The 16,313-nt window shown below is 39.5% G+C and overlaps 1 protein-coding gene and 1 long non-coding RNA gene across 2 annotated transcripts in view; one reads left to right on the forward strand and one right to left on the reverse strand.

Annotated features, from left to right (window-relative positions):
• slit3 (slit homolog 3 (Drosophila)) overlaps positions 1-16,313 on the forward strand; it is a 316,135-nt gene that overhangs the window by 12,282 nt on the left and 287,540 nt on the right. The gene's annotated exons all lie outside the window — the stretch shown is intronic.
• Positions 13,986-15,429, reverse strand: LOC144994700 (uncharacterized). The gene is made up of 4 exons (XR_013658297.1): positions 15,254-15,429; positions 14,524-14,701; positions 14,300-14,394; positions 13,986-14,142 (listed from the first exon to the last, which is right to left on the reverse strand). It is a non-coding gene; the product is annotated as an uncharacterized LOC144994700 (long non-coding RNA).

Below are 16,313 nucleotides of genomic sequence, written 5' to 3' on the forward strand. Positions count from 1 at the left end.
TTGAAGTAAAATGTCTGACACTACAAAGATTAAAAATGAACATCAGCAGGTTTCTTTGAATACAGTTCCTACCCCATTTATACACTGTTTCTTAGCTGCAACCCAGGCGGTTGCCTGAGGAAATGAGGTTGAGTCCACCTGTCACAACGACAGTCGCTCCCTTTTAAATCCAGGTTTTCCTTCACTATTACAAAGGGTGGATTTGCAAAGGTTAACATGAGAAAAACAGTGGCGACCTCGACCTGTTCACTCAACACGCACTCATTCACACACAAGCACCCTCGCAGATAACCTCCGGCCAGGCAATTCTGTAATGTCCTCCTTGGGAAGCCACTTGAGACCTCATTTGCATTTAATTTGAGTGGAGGCTTGGTGTAAGGGGGGGGGGGGGTTAACAGGCTTAACAAGGCGAGAGTAAAATGAATTAGAAAACAGGGAGTGCTTGTCTCTTTTGGTTCATTTTACACCTGCCCTACAGGGACCCCAGACATACACAGCACACACCCGGTAGCGCTAAATGTTTTGGCTCTGAGAATTGCAAATTATTGGCTAGCTTCTGTAAGACGCCAGAGAAGTGACTGTAATGGACTCCAGGCTTTCAGCCTTCAGTTTTCTGAGCTGCATTTCTGTCTTACAGTAATTTTGTGCCAGCTAACATGTCCCATTCAGCAGTTTCTGTCTCTTTTAAGATGTATATATGAATGTATGAGTGGTGGGCTTGCAGTTGATTAAGGTCAGTGCTGGAAGTGGCAGGCTGCTTTAGCCAACTTTAGAAAAAGTAATTTTGATTTTAACTGCACATTTTTCTGTTCCCTGGCTAACAGGGCTTCAAGGATGGTTTGGCAGCTTTTTTATGAGCAACACCTTCTCTGCTTTCTCCATCCCTGCCTGGCGTTTGCTCTCGTTGTGTCATTGCACTTCCTTTTCCAACTCTTCATCTTTGTCCAGACTTTATTCCACTTTCCCACACATTACGTTTGCTCTCCTCATTCTTTTTCTCTCATTGAGTTTCTGTTGTTATTTCACCTTTGGATCATTAGTATTCCTCTGTTCCTATTCCACCTCTCCCACTGACCCAAAGCTCCCCCTCCAGCCTATACCCTTGTTTTGCCGGCAGCATCTTACTTGTGTAGTTTTCATTTCCCTCCATTTCTTTTCATGTTCTCAACCTACCACATAGCCCACAGCAGTGTAAAGGTGTGTGTGGGTATTGTCAAGTACTTTGGGCCTTAAAGCAAGGTAGAAAAGTATCTTGATATTTAGCAAGGTTTACATCCTCCTCACCAAGCTAGTGGAGAAGATTTTGTATTTGTACATGTTGTATTTGCCCACTGCACCCTATAATACTATCAGGATTTTCAATGGTGTGGGTTGGAGTTGTAGCATAGCTGCAGTGATAAGAAAGTAGAGCAGTTCAGACAGATCTGTCTTTTCAGGCTTGTACTGCTAGAGTGGTGACGGATCAACCTAATTTAAAAAGATCTACTGCATAAAAATACAATTTATTTAAGTCAATGGTGTTTTAAAAATATTTTCACGTTTTATTTATTTATTTTTTTTAGATAAAACTACTGGTTGCTGGATGCCAGGTCTTATGGGATGCCATTCCCACAAAAGCTGACAGCTTGCTTTGTGGATTTTTCCTGGAAACAAAACTTTGAGGACAACCTCACCTGGCACAGACCGTGTAGTTACTGTTGAAAAAAGGCCATCATTCATAGTGGAGTGTTGCTATTTTTACATGGTTACAGGGGTTACATTATTTTATTTCTATTTCGTAGATTAAGGAAAGTCAATAAACCAAAAAGTCAAAAACCACAATGAGCTTTCTGTTCCTAACTGACATCTTTAATGTTACACCTATCATTCATGGCCATCTTGTGGGATCCCTTTGGTTTAATTCCCACTACAGCTGAGTCAGTTATGGCGTACCAAATGACACAAGTGAGGGTAGCTGACATTCAGGCTATAGTCTGGGTCAGTGGGTGATGTTCTTTTCTTCTGTTTTGTCCGGCATGGGGGCAGTTGACCTTTTATTTAATGACTGCTAGCCTGCCAAAGAGGCAGCCAGCTGGCACTGACAGTAGGCTCTATCCGTCTGGGAAAGGGAGCAAACTGGGAGCAACAAGAAAACATGTACACACACAAGGTATTCATATACACATTATGCAGAAATGCATAAGTGGCTCACAAACAGAGATACAACCATACATCTTCAAAAATATTAATGCAGAAACTTATGGGAGATGGTCAGGTGTGCTGTGGGAAATTGCCCTCATTCACTGATCTAAAAACATTTTCCATCTCCAGGAAATCAGCTCTGTGTTAATCCAAACAGCCCCTGATAAAACACTGAGTAGTTAGGAAAATGAAAGATCGTAAAATACTTTTTCTTTGCGTTTATTTGATTAAATTAAAGACATTTTGATTAAGAATGCCGCAATTTAGCCGTAGCGTCAGCTGTTTTCTGAAAAGTCTCGCCCCTTTAACTGTCTCCACCAATCATTCTTGGAGGTTCAATCACACGTCATCAGTCTGACCAATCAGAAGTGGTTAAAGTCTTCACTTCCTTGTTCTGATTCTGTTGATAAAGTCGCTCAGTTCCAACGAAAATACCAGCTAAAGCTCGTTTTTAGCGGTGTAGCTTTCCACAGAATCAGGTATCAGACCGTGGAACAAGTGAAAAAAAACCATGAAGCTCAGAGACGCCAGTCTGCTTGCGTTCGGTGGCTGTTGGCACTGCATCTCCCATGATGCATTGGGTTAAAGTAACAGCGTCTCAGCGCACAATGAGTCTTCCTTTGACGTCTTGAAACCACAATAAACACACATCAAACAGTTTTTAAATCTTCTAACTTAACTTTTATTACATCTTTTAGAAAGACCAACTGCAGCTTCCAGCTTTTTCTGCCACAATTATCACAAAAATGCACGTGAGATTGCGGAGGGGCTGTAGATCAATACATACTATAGGGTTACACCTTTTTTATTTAATTTTTGGATGCTGGTGTGCCGCAGGATCTTTGATTAGGTTAAAGTGTGTTGTGGCTCAAAGAAGGTTGAAAAACACTGTTCTAGACAGTTTTGTTCTTTGTGGTTAAATAAAAGCTTCATATTTTATGCTTGTATTGTTTGAAGTGCTGTGAAAATAAAGAAATATCCTATGTTTGGTGCACACAACATGCAGCCCCCCGTTGTAGTTTACCTTCAGCCAACTGGAATTGACCAACTTGTTTTAATATAATCTTGTTCATATCTGTTGTTTTCAACCGACACTGTTGTAACTGTCAGTACTAGATTGATTTATTTGTTATGTATCTCTATCCCTTTACATTCTTAGTAATTCAGGTAAATGAAATATTTTTAAAGCACTGGCCTTGTATTACTTTGACGACCGGTTTGGTAATAAAAGCCAACTTTTGGTTTTTGATGGATTATTACTAAAGTCTTTACCAGGGCTGTAGATCAAGCTCACCAAATCTCTGCTGTGATAATTATAAATATAATAAAAAAACGTTTAAAATATTATTTTTAAGTCTGGAAACCAGATCAGGGTGTGTGCTGTGTCTCATCCTATCAAAGCTAGGATGCGTTCCAGCTTCATGGTAACTCTTAACAGGATAAAGGTGCTGTGCAAAAATAGAGGGATGAAGTGTTGTTACTGTAAAAGAATAGATCAAACCGCATTCCAAAACTCATGCTGCTCCCATTGGAGCTCAGGCTATGAGAAAGAGGCAGTGCTGCTCCGATGGACTTGATTAATTGGTCATCAGCAAGTGTGTCTATTTCTACAAAAGCACAAGTTTAAGGCAGTTTTCTGGCTTGAAGCTTTCAGGTGTCACAGTGCAGACCAGAAAGACATCTGCACCGTTCTCAGCAGAGTAAAGCCTGGGATGTGACCTGATAGTTTTACAGTCAGACAGATTATTCCCAGATGAAGAATATTGAAGAAATTCATTATTGTGTTTATTCCAGCAGTTTTCTTCCAAGTCCAAGTATAATACTTTGTAAAACGCCAACAATTCAGTTTTTAAACTTCATGAATGTGTTTTGAATATTTATACAAGTGTGGATGAAAGGCATGCTGCAATGATCAAAATTCCCTTTATGTCAAATTAAATGATGGACCTCTATAAAGTATACACACAAAAAGATCATTCATATTCTGCATTTACTCTCATTCATGGGGAACTCCATACTTTCACTGAACACTCATTAGTACATGCACACGGTTCAATGGATTAAACATGCAGATGGTTGTAGATGGAAACTTTGACGTACAAGAAAAGAGTCTGTGTGACACAGAAACAACTCAGAGTCACGAATGAACTTCTCTGACTGCTAAGAGAAGTCCTCAGAGTTGGGGGCTTGAGAGTTTGTGCCATAGCAGACAACTCAGTCTGTCAAGTGTGAATGGGTCTTTTAAAGTTCACTGCATGTGACAGGATTTTTAGGTTAATGTTCGTGTGAGTTTTGAGTGAGGCTATGCAGATTCTTCTTCATCTTAATCTGAGCCCTTTTCCTAACAAGCCACCAGATTTGAAGCCTTTTTTAGAGCACAGCAGGACACACAAGTATAGGAAATTAAAACAGTATGATAAAGTATAAGGTCATAATGTGACCAGACGAAAATAAATTAGATAAATAAAAAAATGTAAAAACTGCTAAATTTTCCCCTTTGTATCCTACCATATTTTCACACTTTAAGACTCTTAAAAGCCCTAATTTCTTTTAAAAACAACAACTGTACCCCTTATCTGGAGCACTTTATAAATGGATTAATTGTTCTGCAGACAAAGTAAGGTGGTATTGAGAATATGCTAACGTGCTAATGTGGTGTCAGACCGGATTTGTTTGTGTTACTGACAAGGTTGGGTTCATAGTTCCGTGCGCCTTATATATGACATAAGCTTAAAAATAGACCATTTATTGATGTGCGGGTTGTGTACCCTACAGTGCTGAAAATATGGTATTGTCGTCTCAGCCCTGATACCTCTAAAAAAAGAAAAGAAAAATGTTTGTACTTTTGTATTAGCAGGTTATCCATTTGTTAAACAACAGAACGTTAAAGAATCTCAGAAAATCGTCGTATAAAGTCCCCAAAAGTAGCTAAATCCCAATTTTTGGCCTGACTTGTAGCATAGGTATTCCTTTCCCAGACTTCTGCTTTTTGTTCTTCTATTTTTTAGCTATGCTGTACATCATATTGAGCGCATTCAGTTTCTTTAGATTGAGTTGGTTGTGGTGAAATGATTGGATATGCCCCCATGAACCAAACATCTTCTCTGCCGGAACACAGATGTTCGGGATAAAATGACATGTTTGGTGGTCGCATATCTGTCTGTCAGCATGAGCCTTCTACCATGCTGGTGTGTCTTAGAAATGGCGTACACTTATATAGCGCTTTTCTACCTTCCTCTAAGGCCCAACGCACTCAGTCACAGACCCATTCACACAATAATGGCGGCTCCGCTGCCGAACACTGGCACCAACCTTCCACCAGAGGCAAGGTGGGGTTTAGTGTCTTGCCCAAGGACAGTTTGAACACGGGCAAGGTGGGGATCGAACTTGCATCTTCCCATCAGAGATAAACAGCCCTACCGCTGCACCACAGTTGCCCTCAATAGGAGAAATCGAATAGTCCAATGCATGTATGACTAAACCACCATCTTTGTTTTGGACGGGCAGAACCTTTTTTTTAGATAAATATAATACAATTTTCACAGATGTCGTTTTACTTGATTACTATTTTTTAAATCATTTGAATAGTGGAATCACACCAGAATCTGGTTAATGCCAAAGACTGGACTGCAACAATTCTACAAAAGTGTATAATTGCTTCAGTTGCAACAGAAAACTCCCAGGGTCCAGTTGCAGTAAGTGTCAAATTGTCAAAAAGTCTTGAGTTCAGTTCCTCACAGTGTGATTCCAAAGTATAGGACAACTCATTTAGATAATTGCAGCTCATTCTTCTTTGGCTTGAAATGAAAAATAGCTCCATGAGGTTCTCGGGTTCAGAATCCAGCTGCTTGCATTATAACAGGGAACTCTTATATCAGTCGCATTATTCTTGTTCTGCAGCGTCTCCACTGGCCCCCAGCTAGGTTCCACACGAACTTCAAAATCTTCCTGCCAGCTTTCAAGGCTATTCTCAACCTCACTCCTCCATATCTCTCAGATCCCCTCTGTTTTGCAATTGCCACTTCCACCCCCCGCCTTGTCTGTCATTCCACCGTGGGGAGCGGAGCGACTCTCTTTAAATCCACACTCAAACTCCATCTGCTTAGCTTGCCTTCAATGTCTGTCTATAGCTGCACCTGATCCTTTTTGGTCTGTTTTTAACAAAGTGTGTGATTTTTTTGGTGGAATTTCTGTAGATTTTTTATTATCTTTTTGTGTCTTTTTCTTTTCAAACAGTTAGGCTTCCAATAGCTGAGCAACACCTGTGAATAAAAGTAACTCCTTTAACAAAATAACACTGAAGGGATAAACATTTCACTTAGTTTTGGATCAAATGATAGTCTGAGCTGCTTAACAGGCTTCTGAGATAAGGACATGGAGAAAGTCTACGACATTCTGTCATTTCTTTGCAAATCTTTGTGGAATTGTTTGTTTGCTGTGACAGCCATCACAATTGTAGACCTTCGCACCATATTCCCGAACATTAATTTATGAAAAAGGATAAATCAAAACAGCTGAATTCTAATGCCAGGTAGGGCTTCATTTTAGCTACTATCTCCCTGATGTGGATGCATTTCTGCTGTCAGCATCACTCAGGTTCTGGATAAATTGTACCATTCTTAAAGTTCCACTCTGACCCTCTTTTGTCAAAGTGTTTCTCTGGAGTCTTTTAATTATGATTATGCTGTTTTTAGTTTTGTTTTAGTTTTGTTTTAAATCCCCAAATCAGTTTTGTTTCCACAGAGCGGCAGGAGTTCACCTCTGAGTTTTGGGAGGCACTGTTGGTGTGGAGCAAACCCCGCCCCCTTTCCTGCCTCACATAGCAGAGCTTTATGTTTACACTCTCTCCCACTAGCTTACAGCCCAACCTAACCTGACTGGTGCAACAAAAATAGTGAGCAATATTGGAGCAATTTTGCAGTTTTTAAGTAGCTGTTTTTTTCTTCAACCCCTGATTTATAAGGATTTGAATAAAGAAATTCTCAGAAATGCAATTCATTTTCAAGTCCAAGAAAATCATTGGGAAACTACATTTCCAAATGGGAATGTGAAATAGGGAAAATGTGAACATAAATACTGGAAACACAAAAATAAAAAGAGACAAACTTGAGCTTCAAAATGAGCAAAAGTATTTCAAGGGTTCAGGTGAGACACTTGATGTTCAGATGTTCAGACAGGATTCCCCTTTATGGAGTGAAAGTCGGCGTTCTTCGGCAGGCATTCAGGGAAATTGTGTCTTAGACTAATGGCTCCTTTATCTACAGCGTCTACTCCTCTTTCTTTCCTGTTCCCTTTTATCTTTCCTCTCTAAAAGAAACTGTGCGTGATTAAATTATAAAAAGAGTCTGTAGTTTATGTTTTAGGAAATGTGATCCATGGTCACAATAATGTTTTATTATTTCAATAAAACAAAGTTGTTCCGTGCAGCAGACTGAAAGACTCCAACAAAACGGGTGTTCTGTTCTGTGTTCTTAGATTCTATGAATGGTGATTGTGAATATTGATTTTCGTTAACAGCTCTTTTATTTCTTTTTGCAAGTTACCCAGAGTTTAGTTACACCTTTGAGACTATTTTTCTTTCTGCTCTTCATAGGTAAAAAGATTGTAAACCTTTTAGTAATGATAGCTGTGGGTCGTCGATAGCTGATGGACAAAAGAAGACTTTGCTTGCAAGAACTATTCTGAAAAAAAAAGAAAAGGTCCAGAGACAGATCCAATTTTTCACTATTTTCACCCCTCATGAAAATGGAAGATAGTTTCAGGTTTAAAATGTGACATGAAAAAATAAACTTGATTTAGTTGAAGTTTCCTTAGTTTATGGATCAACATGAATCTTTCCTGTTTTCTCCCGGTACTCGTTGGTTTTAGAGTGAACAGTGTTGTTGGTTGAACCTCCACGTGTGCCGTTTGAGAGCAGTTCAAAAGATCAGCATGATGATATAGTTTTTTATTTTTTATTGGTACTCATGTTTAGTACTTCTGTGTAAATGGTATCTTATGTAACCATTTATGTTCTGCCTCTGTAGAAAACCCACCAGGCTTTAGTTTTCAATGATCCCAGCTGCTTTTGTGTGAGTTTATTATTCTTGCATAAAAAAGAGTCTCAGTTGTTTTCTGGTCTTTTTGTCCTTTCATGCTTCAGGTTTTTGGTTTGTCCATTCAGTCGCTGTTTTTTGTTAAGGGAATGTTGCAGTTCAAGTTTTTACTGCAGATTTCGATCACTACGTTTCCTGTCTTCTGTATTTGGGTCATGCATTCATTGTTATCTCAATAAATGTTTGCTCAGATTAAAAAAAAGCATAAAGTATACTCTGTAATTGCTCAGCAGCTGTCCCACTTAATGCAATTTACTCCTTATTTAAGTTAATTACCTGTTTAAGATTAATTTCCAAAAGACTTTAGATTTATTTTGGGTCAGTTTAATTCCTATACAAAATTATAAATATAATAAGTATGGTACTGATTTATGGGGTGAAAAGTATATGCAGGTTTTTCAGCAAATTTTGCTAGTGGCCGTAATCGGGAGACAGCAGTGGCAGCCGCAGAGGTTTTAGGAATGGCCACCCAGGCATATTTGGAGGCAGTGCGGTGGCACTCCAGCGGGCTGTGGGAAGGCAGCAGAGCAATAATTGACAGATGGGAGGGTCTCCAGGGTCCCCAAAATCCTCTGATTATCAGCTGATTTCAAACTGCCACCACAATGTGTGGAAGTGAAATGTTTTGCACTGTTTGCGTGTTTTCTATCCGATTGTTGGAAATCGTACAGTAGCAGCGCGGGCATTGGGCAAGGGCTCTTGACATGGGTCAGGGGCCCGGCAATGACCGGACAACAATCTGATGATCCTGGTCTCTGCATATGAATCCTGCTGTGGTTGAACCGCTTGGACTTTCGTTTTGGACGCTGGGCTTTTGCCCTTGCTGGGTTTCTTGGAAAGCATGTTGTCTAAAAACTATAATGTGTGCCACTTTTTTATACCTCCGGGCCGGCGGCACTTGATATGGACGACTGTCGTCCGGAGACATTTACACATCTTCCAATTCAATTCAATTCAATTCAATTCAATTCAATTCAATTCAATTCAATTCAATTCAATTTTATTTTTTCAGCCCAAATTCACATCGTCTCGATGGGCTTTGTATCGGTACTATTGAAAAAGTAAAACATAAAATCAAAAGGATCATGAATACATAGAATTCAATAGGAAAATACTAAATTGAACTCACAAATCAAACCAATCAAAGCTGCTGGCAGCCGGATCGCCTGATTTTGTAAGGACGTCATCCCGTACTGACTGTTGCTGTCTGCATTCATGACCACGCCAACAATTTTCAAAAAATTTGGCCGGTGGCAGCTAATCTTGAAGAATCTTCCGATGCCTCCCCATTGTGTGGTGGTGGTTGTATATGCGACTGTAGCATGATAAAGATGAATTTGCTTTTTAATTTCCATCTCAGAAGCCGCCTGATTCAGGATGTGTCGGCAAAGTGAGGGCCGTTCACTAAACCCTACTCAAAATTGTTTTAGAATAGGGAGATTGGGGAGACAAAGCAAGAGTTTTGTTGATTCCCCCACCTGCCAGTCCAAAACTACGTCCTAAATACTGCGCAAATTTGAGCTCTAGTCATTTCCACACCAGGATACACAAGTATATTTTTCCTTGGACTTTTTTCAACATGGAGATTTAAAAAAAAAGTAAAAAATGGTCAATTTGAGCAAGATTTGATCCCAAATCCTAGTAAAAACCTGCCAGGAGGCTTGTGCAAGGTGACATCCACACTGTTGTGTAGTAAAAGAGGAAGAGGAAGACAGCAATTAGGATTCCTTGCGTAACTTGGAGACTTAGTGAACGAAATTGAGCATACCTTTCTAACAGAGACATGAATGGAGAGCATGAGGGGGGGATGTGAGAGCGAAGCATTACAACATCTTTTGCAGAAAACAGGAGATTAGGAAAGGAAGTGAATGCACGTGAACCAAGCAGAACTTGGACCACAACAAAGGAATTTACAAAGACAAAGAGTGGAAAAAGAGGAAGATAAGAGTGTAATGCAATAAAGTGAGAAAAAGCTGGCAAAGAAAGTGACGGGGGGCAGCTGGATGTGTTCCTGATTTTGTAGCTCATAGACAACAGTCGAAAACAAATAATTGAGAAAGAGGTCAAGATGAAAACAAAAGTGACAACAACTTATGACTATGTAGTTCAGCGGTGTTGAACCTTTTTTAGGCCACATCTGACAAGTTTGAGGCTGAAGTGCGTGTCTGATTGTTTTTCTCTTAACTTTTGAAGATAACGTTCACCTTCATTCTATGTAAAATATCTGCAGCTGCTTTAAACTTCATTTGTTCACCAGATTTTGTGTTGGAACCATTGCAGTGAACATGCATGAAAGTGAATGGACCATTTGAGCAACTTTCCCAAATAGGAGCACCCTCGTAACATTAGACAGCTGGTTGCTGAATATTTTACATTATGGTTTGTGGGAACAACTGTCACAATAAATCCATATTTGGAGTAAAGACTCCTGGTTTTTGTTTGTTAATTTTTTTTCTTATTTTGAAGTCAAAGGCTCTTTGTCTGTTGCCTCACTGAGTCTTTTCTGCCAAAATACATTTTCCAAATACGTTTTTTGTTAACCTTGCTAGCTCGGGGCTTTCAGTTTAGTGGTTGGCTGTGTTTAGTGGTTAGTGATTTTTTGACTTGCATCGCGAATGATTTGGATGTGGAAGAAAGAATCCAGTAGTTTTTCATAATTAAACTTCCTTTAGAATTATAGTATAAATAAAACAGGAAAAAGCATTCAATGTTTTTTTTGTTTTTTTTTTGTCTCTGTGGCCCGGTACCAACTGTCCCATGGATTACTAAGTGGGTTGGGGACCGCTGGTGTAGTTGGCTGGTTTTACCATGGTAACAATGTTTTTGTTTGTTTGACAAAATAGACAATTAAAACAAGATGGTTTAAAAATGCTGTCACGAAGCCTAGGTCATAGCAAGGCTACTCTACATAGAAACTATAATAACTCTTTCAATTTTTTTTATTACCGGTATATTGATTGCAGTAGTTTTTAGTAGGTTTTTTATTGATTCTTTCACTCATGGCATCTGTGCAGCTGCCATGTTTTTTTCTCAAAAGTCTCACTCCATGGATGCATGGGAGCAGACAGACTCAGATTTACTCTCTTCCGTGGTTCAGGTCCTGAATTGTGTGTATGTGCTAGTTTTTGTGTGTCCCAGTGTAGGATAGTGTGTTAATTCTCTGAACACCTGCTGTTTGCATTCTTGTCTTATCCCTTGTTTCCAATAGACACCCATGTATACTTTAGCTCTGCCTGTAATGGAAACAAACAACATTTAAAGCTTTTGTATAAAAAGCCTTGTGTTTGTTGTTTGATCACCAGGTGGTCAGTTAACACTGAGACTGAGTTGGGCTTTACTGCAGGTGGGGATGGACACCCAAGTTTTACTGGTCCAGGTGCCTGAAAGGGTAGGCTTCAGCTGCTTCTCACATGGTCTTGAGTTTGTCTTTTGGATTACAGTAAGGAAAAGATAAGTAGAATCTAGTAAAAGAATTTCAGCTAATTTCTTTTGTTTTATTTCTGACCATATACAGGATTGCATGATTCTATTGCTCAGGGCAATTGGGCAATTAGACTCTTTGTAAAGGTTGGTCTTGAATACAGCTATCTGCAGGCCTCGAGGGTCGGTGTCCTAAATATTTTCCAACCAACCTGTAACTGAAAGCTCCTTATTGGCTAAACACACCCGAACCAGATAATCAGCAGCAGATAAGACAAGATTTCTGGAAAACCAATGGGAGGCGGGCCCTTGACGCCTGGGGTTTGACACCCCAGGTCTAGAATATTTTTAATGCTTATCAAAGTAGCTTCTTTAGTGGATGCAAATGTCAACAACCCGTTGCCTATCAGAATAGTTAGTTACTGTCGTATTACTTGGTGGGAGTCGGAGGTGGTTGCACTCACCAGCACCTTGGATTTCACCAAAGTCCAACTGGGATAACCATAGTTCCTTGTTATCATTGTGCTTTTTTCTGTGTTTGTTCCTTCTTGTATATCTGTGTAGTTTCTGCTGCATTATTCTGATTGGCCATTTTTTTTTTTTTTTTCAAATAGGTACACCAAATTTGGTACACCTCAGTGTCCAGCCTCCTACTTTCCTTGATCCACACTAAGTGATCCAAGAAGGCTGTAGAGCAGGGGTGGTGAACAAGTTTGACACCAAGAGCTGAATTTTTTCACTGTGAGAGTCAAAGAGCAACACCACACACTGACCTGCCAAGACGTACACACACAAACACACAATTAAAGCCATATAGACCTTTTTCACACTTCCGCATTTTTCGACCGGAAATACGTCAATGACGTGTAAAACAACTTCCTGTTAGCGTAGCAGCAGATATGAAGAATGGCAGAGTCGAAGAGTTGCAGTCTCTGTTGCGTTCCAGGCTGTTCGTCTTCCAACCAAAAACAGCCTTACCTTTCATTTCATTATTTTCCTGTGGATCCAAACCTGAAACCCAAATGGATATAGGCGATCCGAAGAGATGAAGGGCATAGTTTTAATGTAAACACAGGTAGCACCCTCTGCTGCCGGCACTTACTAACTTCGCTCCGGGATTGTGGTGCGGCTGCGTCGTTCGTCGCCTGAAGAGTGGTGTTGCCCCGAGTATTTTCCCTTGGAACAACTTTACTGATCCTTTGAGAAGGGAGTCAGAATATGACAGAACCTCAAACGTCAGGCTATGCAGCTAAGCTGTGAAGATACTAGCGACATGGTGGCTAAGCTAAGACAGTAAAGATGGATCACGACTACGTGACACACCCACCTGCAGGTAAGGTTGTTCATAATGTGTTTGGTTAACGTTAGTCAACTATGTGTACCGTTATTGGATACATGCATTTCTACCTGAACAAATTAATATTTATAATAAAAGATGTTCATGCTCTCACCTATTTTAATTACATGTATTTAATCACTTTTGAGCATTTTGTCATTTTGTAATTTCCTTAACAAAAATAAATGAAATGTATTTGTAATTAAATACTTAACATACTTTTCAAAACATGATTACTGTGTTGTGTTGAAAGGTAGCATTAATATATTAAGACTGATTTTTAATTTCTTTATCTTCACAGGTGCTCTGGATGAGGCTTTGGATTACATCCATGACTTAGAAGCCAAGTTCCTTTGCTGGAGCCAGGAGACGATGTCATGGCGGACAAAAGTTCCTCGTTCAAGACCTCCTAACTGACATTGGATCTAAGATCATCATTCCACCTTTTAAGCTTTCAGCTCAATTCAGCAAGGAGGAAACAGAACAAACCGCAGCCATGGCCCGCCTCAGAATTATGGTGGAAAGAGTGATCAGTAGGATAAAGTCCTTTCACATCAGGAACTCTCTGTGCCGCTCACACTGATGGGCAGTGTGAATCAGATCTGGCTTAACCGCCGTGTTTTGGCAAATTATCATGGACTTTTTTGTTTTGAAGAGTGAATTAATGTTTGGTATGTAAATAATGTATAATGTGCAAATAGTATGGAAAAATTTAGTGTTTCCACATATTCTTAAAATCTAATTAAATATAATTGTTATATTCGTAATGTTTTTCTGTTGAAATGTGACTGACTACACAAAAAAATTAGATGAACAAATAAAACAATTTTGGTCAAAATTGTGCCTCGTTTAATTTTTTGGTATGCAAATAACATCAAACATTTACAATAAAAAATAACATTACAGATCAACAGTAAGACAGAAGGCTGAACTGATTGTTAAAGACAAGATAAGTGTAATTTAAGGTATGCATTCATGCATTTGCCACAATATATATCCAAGTTCTCTTTCATTCCATCTCAGAAACCCATCCAACACAACCATGAGAGGTTGGGGCTGCACCTGGCATAATCTGCTTCCAGATGCCATCATATGGATCTGGCTGTGGTCCTACACAAGAGAAACACAACACACAAAAGTTAGACATAAGTGCATAACTACATTTCAATTTAATTCATTATATCTGCTGTAACCATAATTTGGTTAGTCATAAGATTAAAAAAAAAAAAAACTTAACTTGCTCACAAAGCAACAAAAAGTTAATCACCTGTATGCCTTTTACAGTGTGGACCTCTGACCGTCCCTGCCAACTGTTTTGGGTTTTTGCACCACCAGCTCACTAACCGGTTCAGGATGGATTCCCTTATAAGTAAAAGGCAGAAAGCAATTAAAGTCTGTAGTAACTACTTGGGGTGTTTTTATAATAATTTAGAGTTGTTATGGATACACATACGTTCTTAAAAAATAATGACAATATGATCACAAACCCACCTGTGCCATCTTTGCAAGCCACTCGTGCAGGCCAGGGGGGTGGAGCAGCCTGCAGACCCAGCTGTGAATAATGTGCGGTCTGGAACAGGATGGCAACTATGTGATTGCAAAATCCTTTAGCAGCCACACAACTGCAGACGAAAGCTTTCAGGTTGGCACTTTCTGCGTCCAGTGATATCTAGACACAATAAATTATATAGGTTAAAATTAGGACATACTTATGTTGCTACATCAATGTTCAGAATGACATGAAACTATAACTGTCAATAGGGTGACCAGATTTGAGTTTGTAAAAAAGAGGAGTGAAGTGAGTTTGTGAGATATTTCATCGAGAGTAATTGGTGTTCAGAGCTGCATACATGAAGCAAATATAATTACATTTCATCTATGTTCAATGTTATTTTATTATATAAGTATCAAAAGAGAGGACATGTCCAGGAAAAGAGGACTTCTGCTCACCATACTTTCAGAAAAATAATACTAGTAAGTGAAGAAAGTGCCGCAACCGCAGCAAAATGAACACGCATACGGGCAACTTAACATTTCTTATTTACAGCTTCACCAAATTTTTGGGTGTTATGTTAATCTCATGCCTTTTCACTTAAACATACACACAACATATTCACTGCGATGCCTTATATTACAAATTAATAACACCAGGATTTACAGTTGACGTAAACACACAGAGTTACCGGTGATGCGGCTATGGCTAAAGCTAGCTGAAGCTTACCTTGGTAATGGTGGATAAACTCTTCGTGGACGAATTTATATCCCATGTCCAATTTGTTTCCTTTAGTGGACGATTGCATCTTCACACTCTTCATCACATCGGTGCTGGTGAACTTCGGAACACAACTCAGGCTCTTCGAAAACACTCTAGGCTCTGCCATTCCTCCGCCAGCGAAGCACAAACCGGAACTAGGTTTACACGTTGATGACGTACTTCCGGTTTTTGCGAAAAAGGTCTATTATTTCCCATAACACACTCCTCTCCCTACAACACAACAGCAAGTATTGTACTTGTGTTTGTTTCAAGGAAAGTGTCCACCCTCAATACACACATCAAATCCAGCCTAGCCACAGTTTACACAGCAACTACCCTGGAGGTCAGATACCCCCTCCACACACACACAGGCACCTCTCTCTCATCTCATACACAGACACACACACACACACTTACAATGAGAAAAACTGAATATTTCACCATTCATCCAACAGTATTTAACTGGTAATTCTTTATAAATAAATAATAAATAAATAAATAAATAATACACTGTATTTTATCCCACGAAGGGAAATTCTTTCTCCGCATTTGACCCATCCCCTTGGGGATGGGTGAGCTGTAGCCGAAACCGCGCTCGGGAGGCAGTAGCGTTAAGGGTCTTGCCTAAGGACCCTCACTGAGTGATGTTAACTGCTCGCCATTGATATGGTAATTGCCCCCAGTACCATTGCTCATTCCCCTCCGGGAAGCGAACCCTGGTTTCCTGCATGGTAGCTTCCCACCTTACCAACCGAGCTACCCAGCCGCTTATAATTCATCAATATTCCTCTTTCAATGACCCTTACACCAACAAATACACAAACATCTGGACAGAGCATCCTTCTGGTGTCTAAGTAATTCATATTCACAATAAACACATTAAATACATTACATTTCAGATATGTGTAGCATACATTAAATTTAATCTTCACTAAATAAACATTTATTTTATAATTTTCTTAAATGTAATGATTGACTTTCAGTAGGAAAAGCAGTATGACTCAACTTGTTCAACTCTGTAGCAGCA

This window comes from Oryzias latipes, chromosome 10, assembly GCF_053564925.1.
Source record: "Oryzias latipes strain Hd-rR chromosome 10, Olatipes_Hd-rR_3.1".
Classification (NCBI taxonomy): Eukaryota; Metazoa; Chordata; class Actinopteri; order Beloniformes; family Adrianichthyidae; genus Oryzias; species Oryzias latipes.